Genomic DNA, 7,117 nt, shown 5'->3' with positions numbered 1-7,117 from the left:
ACTAGCTTCTATTTATACACTTTCTATTCTTGGATTTAAGAATTTGGGTGGGCTTTTTAATTTGGTGAAGATTTGACTTTAATTGGATTTTTAATTGAATTTTCAACCCAAGAGAAATTGCTCCCAGTGGAGTGCTCTGCTCTTGTGGGGAGCGGAGCATTGAGGCTTGTGTTGGAGCTCCTTGTTGCGTGCCAAGGCTTGGGAGGCATTCAGGATAGCGCTCCGCTCTTGTAGGGAGCAGAGCATTATGGCTTGGTGTGTGTCTTGTGCGCTCCAACTCCTCCTGACTGTGTCATGTTGCGCTCCAAGTTTCCTTGGCCGTGTCAAGCTTGTGCAAGGAGTGAAGAGAGTAGCGTTCTGCTCTCCTTGGGAGCGGAGCATTGGCTTTTGCTTGGGTGAGGTCCCAAGTTCGAAACTTGTTGGAGGCATGCGCTGGCTTCTTTTCTTTGTGAAGGAAGTGGTGCCTTACTCCTTGCTTCCTTAGGGTGCCTTGTTCGATCCTTGGGGGTAGCATTTTAGCCATTTTTGGCTTATTTCCTTTGTGAGTAGCGCTCCTCCACTCCCCCTTGCTCATGAGTTCGAACCTTGTAGCCTTCATTAGCAAACTTTGTTTTTGGATTTATTCTTGAGTGAAGCCCGATAATGCTCTCAAGGAGAGCGGAGCATCATTCTTCCCTCCTTTGTTTCTTGGTTCCAAATTGTGCTCCGCTCTCAAGGAGAGCGTAGCATCCAAGCTTGCTTCCTTAGTTCTTTGTTATGCTCCCAGTAGAGTGTTGTGGCATGCCTCCTTCATTGTGCCACGCCTCTTTGTTTCTTTTGCCACCTCTTCTTCTCCTTGGGCCACGCTTCTTTGGCCACGCTTTCTTATTTTCTTCTTTTCTTCACCTACAAGTAATCAAAACAACCAATCAGAGTATCACCAAATTCACAAGGTTTTTAAATCATTCAAACATCAATTAAATTTAGCTTAAACCTCATTATTTAGTATCAATTAAATGGTGGTTGATTGATTCAAAGAAACCATGAAATTCCATTCCAAATTACCTACTTACAATGCAAGAAAGTGCATGAAACCTAATAAAAATAAAGAAAAAGACTAGTAAAACTAGGCTAAGATGACTTGTCATCACAACACCAAACTTAAAACTTGCTTGTCCCCAAGCAAACATTAGACATAAGAGAAGATAAAATGAGATAGAGAAGTATATATGTCCTTATTAAGCAGAGAATTGAACTTGGTTCATGGGGTTTCATGCAGATCAATAGTAGCTCATTTATTACTTGCTGTTAAACAAACAATATTTCCTCAAGAGTTCACTAAGGTTGCTGCTATAATGCCTTGCTTTCTGCTTACTTCCCTTGTTAGCTTTTTCCTTCTTTCTTTTGCTTAGAGAGCTTATTACTTATTGAAGGCTTGGTGGCAAATGTTGCAGTAGCCTTTGGCTTAATTATACTTAACATTTCTTCACCACAGATACATGGCTCACCTTTTTCTTCCTAGGATCATTGATGCCCAGCATCTCTTTGGATAACTAAGTATTTTGTAGCTAGGTTGCTCTTTATTGTGGACTTTCAGTTGGCAATCCCAAATCAGTTGATCTAAGTGGCCAAGTTTTGAAATACTCCTTAGAACTTACTTGTCCAAGCATATCCTAGTACACAAACACCACAGGCATATGTCCTAGGGTCCAAGCTATTGGTGCCTAGCCTTATTGTTTGTTTCTTTGCTACTTTTTGGCTTTTTCTATTTCTTTTTTTCTTTCTATTTTGGTTTATTTTCAAGGGATTTTCATTAGTTGAAGGATCATAGTAGCAAACTAGCTTAAGCTTCAAGTAACATGTCATTTTACAGCAATTATTTTGTGAGCTAACAATTGAATCAAACACATACCACCACTAACTTTCATTCTAACTTTTGCAACATTGAACAATTACTTTTCTAAATCAAACATCTTTCTTTTATTCAAACAGAGCAAGGGGAACAAAACAAAAGACTCAAACTGATTAAGGATGACAATTATTATGCAGATAGTTTATTCTAGCAAAAATTATGCATATAGCTTTCTTTAGCATGTACTTCCATTTGCAACTAAATGAACAATCTAGCCAGACATGAAGGAATCCCTAAATTAAAACATTTCATAATAACAAGGATCAAGTATAGATACAACCTGTTGGGTTGCAGCTTTTCATTCTTCCTTCTGTTATGCTCCTTCTGAATCATAATGCAAATGTTCTTTAATTTGTTGGCTGTTTTCCTACATACTCCTCAAACGTTCCTTGCTTTTCAAGCTCTTTAGATATCCGGTTAATCTGCAAAGCTTATTTGTGGGCTTTTGAACTTACTTTGGTGTGTGAACACCAAACTTAGTTCCTTGCCAATATTTCTCATGCAACAATTTAACTATCTGTGAAATCCTCTTTCCTAGCTAAAGGTAATAAAACTAAAAACTATGAAACAGCAAATAGTTAACTAGTTTATCTAAATGTTTGAAGCTGGCATTATGCAGGAAGTGAGAATGCATTTTATGATGAGACTTTGGTGGAACACCAAACTTAGAATCCTTCATTCTCCCTTATATTGTTTTGGTGTGCAACACCAAACTTAGCTTCTTGCAATATAGATAAAGCTAATTAACCTCTTTATTAAAATAGTTATGAGAAGAAAACTACCTCAGGTTGGGTTGCCTCCCAACAAGCGCTTCTTTATTGTCATTAGCTTGACATCCTTCATTCTTGCTTAGCTTAGGTTCTGAACCTCTTTTTCCTTGTCCCATTGCCCTCCTAAGTAAGGCTTTGCTCTGTGCCTGTTTGCTGTGAAATGACTCTGTGTAGCTTCATCTAGCAACTCAAGACTTCCATAAGGAAAAACCTTTGTCACTAAATATGGGCCAGTCCATTTAGACTTGAGCTTGCCAGGGAAAATCTTGAGTCGTGAATTATACAGGAGTACTTGCTGTCCTGGTTTGAACTCTTTCTTTAAAATCTTCCTGTCATGCCACCTTTTGGCTCTTTCCTTGTATATCTTAGCATTTTCATAGGCTTCTAGCCTAAATTCATCCAACTCATTTAGTTGTAGTAACCTTTTCTCCCCTGCTGCCTGAGAATCAAGGTTGAGGAGTTTAGTAGCCCAAAAAGCTCTGTGTTCAAGCTCTACAGGGAGATGGCATGATTTTCCATATAATAGCTGAAAGGGGGACTTTCCAATGGGAGTTTTGAAAGCTGTCCTATATGCCCAGAGTGCATCTTCTAGCTTCCTGGCCCAATCTTTTCTTGTGCTTCCCACTGTTTTCTCTAAGATCTTCGTCAACTCCCTATTTGCTAATTCAGCTTGGCCATTAGTCTGAGGGTGGTATGGTGTGGCTACTTTATAGATTATTCCATATTTGTGGAGGAGTTTCTCCATCTATTTGTTGCAGAAATGACCACCACCATCGCTAATAAGACCCTTGGGCACTCCATATCTAATGAAAATGTGCTTCTTAAGGAATTGAAGGACAATCTGTGCATCACAGGTGGTTGTGGCTATGGCTTCCACCCACTTTGATACATACTCCACTGCCACCAAGATATATCTGAAAGAGTAGAAAGGAGGAAAGGGTCTCATGAAATCAATGCCCCATAAGTCAAATAGCTCCACTTCCAGGATGAAATTCTGAGGCATCTCATTCCTTCTTGTCAATCCTCCAGCTCTTTGACATTCATTGCATTGGTGAACAAACTCTCTGGCATCCTTGAAGATAGTTGGCCAATAGAAGCCACTCTGCAGTACCTTTGCAGCCGTTCTCTCTGGTCCAAAGTGTCCACCGTATGCTGAACCATGACAATGCCACAATATGTCCTTCATTTCATTTTTAGGGACACACCTCCTAATCATTCCATCAAAGCATCTCTTGAATAGAAAAGGTTCGTCCCACAAGAACTTCCTTGCTTCATTGAGTAGCTTCTTCACTTGTTGCTTGGAAAATTCTTGAGGTATTTTTCTTCCTACTTTGAAATTTGCTATGTCAGCAAACCAAGGTGTTTGTTGAACTTGGAAAAGGTGCTCATCAGGGAAATTCTCATTTACTTGCTGTGGTCTATCTTACTTGGCTTCTTGTGGCACTCTTGATAAATGATCTGCTACTTGATTTTCACTTTCTTTTCTATCTCTCACTTCATTATCAAATTCTTGTAGCAGCAGCACCCACCTAATAAGCCTTGGCTTTGAATCCTGTTTAGACATTAAATACTTTAGAGCAGCATGGTCAGTATACACTATAACCTTTGAACCAATCAAGTATTGCCTAAACTTATCAAATGCATATACAATTGCTAAAAGTTCTTTCTCAATGGTGGTATAATTTTTCTGTGTTTCATTCAACACCTTACTGGCATAATATATGACATGATGTAATTTGTCTTTCTTTTGCCCCAGCACAACAGCAATAGCAAGGTTACTTGCATCACACATAAGTTCGAAAGGTAAATTCCAATCAGGGGGTATGATGATTGGTGTTGTAATGAGTTTTCTCTTGAGAGTTTCAAAGGCATGTTTACAGTTGTCATCAAAGATGAAAAGGGTATCGATCATTAGTAAATTGCTCAATGGTTTTGCTATTTTTGAGAAGTCTTTGATGGACCTTCTGTAAAAGCCAGCATGCCCAAGAAAACTCCTTACTGCTTTCACATTAATAGGTATAGGGAGTTTTTCAATAACTTCTATTTTAGCTTTATCAACTTCTATACCTTTACATGACATTTTATGCACAAGAACTATTCCTTCCAGAACCATGAAATGGCACTTCTCCCAATTCAATACCAATTTAGTTTCTTGGCATCTTTTCAAAACAAGAGTTAAATTATGCAAGCAAGTGTTAAATGAATTGCCAAAGACATAAAAATAATCCATGAAGACTTCTAAAAAATTTTTCACCATATCAGAAAAGATGGAAAGCATACACCTTTGAAAAGTGGCTGGGGCATTGCATAGCCCAAAGGGCATCCTCCTGTAGGCAAAAACTCCAAATGGGCATATGAAGGAAGTATTTTCTTGATCCTTGGGATCCACCACTATTTGATTGTACCCAGAGTACCCATCAAGGAAGTAGTAATAAGTATGGCCTGCTAATCTTTCCAACATTTGATCAATGAAGGGCAGAGGAAAGTGATATTTTCTTGTAGCATCATTTAGCCTCCTGTAATCTTTGCACATTCTCCACCCAGTCACTGTCTTAGTGGGGATCAGCTCATTCTTCTCATTGGTGATGACTGTCATTCCTCCCTTTTTTAGTACAACTTGAACCGGACTCACCCACAAGCTGTCCGAGATTGGGAAGATTATCCCAGCATTCCATAGCTTCATCACTTCTTTTTGAACCACCTCTTTCATGGTTGGGTTGAGTCTTCTCTGAGGTTGAACCACAGGCTTTGACTCTTCCTCCAGCAAGTCTGTCGAATCTCCCTAAAGAAACCCAAGTATCAGAAATTCTCCATCGAACACGGAAGGTTTCAATGCTAATCCTGAAGATATTTTGTCTAGTTCTTACAACTTAGTGGATTCTGAGACTACCAAAGTATTTGCATCTTCTTATCTTTTATAGATAAAAATTATAATACAAAATCCTTTATTGAAAACTCGTATGCAGGAAGCAACTTCTCCTCCAAGAAAAGCTAGTACCGGCACCACAATTCACAATTTGTCTTTCAAATCTTCCAGTACCAACTCAACACCACCAATCAATGCTGAGCTAAAGAAAACAACACATGCTGAAACCAACTTGTTGCAAACTAGAAGTATCATCGAAGCTCCATCAACTACACATGACGTCATTGTGGATACTCTTTCTAACAAAGACGAACTCACACCCTTTGCACAAGACCCAATTTCTCATTTGCTTCAAACTGGGTGCATAGAAGTTCATCATCGAAAGGAAGATGTCATTGATCCAAACTAAGGTGATGATGTTTTAAATTACCAAAGGGAAGAAATCATCGATCTTAGTCAAGGAGATGACATTGTAAGTGAGCTCCTTGGAGTTGTCTCAAAAATCCCCAAAGGCAAAGAAACTAAGCTTTTGAGTTCTGAAAACAAATCAATTCCTCTAGATCGAAGTCCGCAAATTGCTAATCCTCTTGAAGGCACACATGATCAAAATATAACGAAAAATCATATTGATCCTGATGTTTTTGAACTTCTTCAAAAGCTGAAACTTCTACTTGTCAACCCTATTAAAGTATGGTTTTCACAAGATGGTCTTGACGCTGTGCTCAACTAGATTTTGATCTCTAACATTTCTCTGCAAAATCCGTCTGACCATGTCAACCATTTGTGTCCTTGATCAATCATACTGAAAAGCTCTTCTCTTGTTAGAACGAAGCTCATCTGACTGATGCTTCTGTCGAAATGAATCAACTAATTGCTAGGGAAAAAGAGCTGAAAGAGAACTTGCTAAAATCACACAAAACAAAGCCCTTCTCCAAAAGCCACTTAGCAAACTTCAAAGTATAAAACGTTTTCTTGCCAAAGAGGTCCTTCTTTATCAAAAGAAAAGGATGATCTGGACAATCGAACTCTTCAACACCAAACTGCAGAAAACGAGTGTTTTCAAGAACTTTAATCGCTCGTACAGGATCACACCAAAATAAAAGAACAACTGGACCAACTCTTGCAAATTTATGAAGATTAAAGGCTTGGGATGCCAAGTTTCTTTTGTAACTGAAATTCCTTTTAAATACATTTTTTGTACTTGGTTTTAATTATGTTTGTGACGTCGATAACGTTTCAAATACTTTCCATTTATCGATTTTATCTCGATTCCAGTATCAATATGTTTAATTCGATATCGTTCCCTGAATACAATTTGATCACTTGAAAAGACCCCTACCAGTTAGGGGACCACTTTCTATAAACTCCAGATTTTTTATCGATAGGCAGGATAACTTTAAAACTAACTCGCCATTATCAAAAACCTTTTCCTTAACTCATCGATTATAGATATGCGCTATAATCTCTTTTTGGCGAATAAGATTATTGAATGCTAAAATGTGTTCTTCATCTAAGTTATTTAGTTCATCAAACATTGCATTCCAATAATATTCAACTGGCAACTCATCTTGTCTCATTACTCTTATAGTA

This window comes from Arachis hypogaea, chromosome 11 (genome assembly GCF_003086295.3).
Source record: "Arachis hypogaea cultivar Tifrunner chromosome 11, arahy.Tifrunner.gnm2.J5K5, whole genome shotgun sequence".
Classification (NCBI taxonomy): domain Eukaryota; kingdom Viridiplantae; phylum Streptophyta; class Magnoliopsida; order Fabales; family Fabaceae; genus Arachis; species Arachis hypogaea.
Note: the sequence above shows the minus strand (reverse complement) of the source record.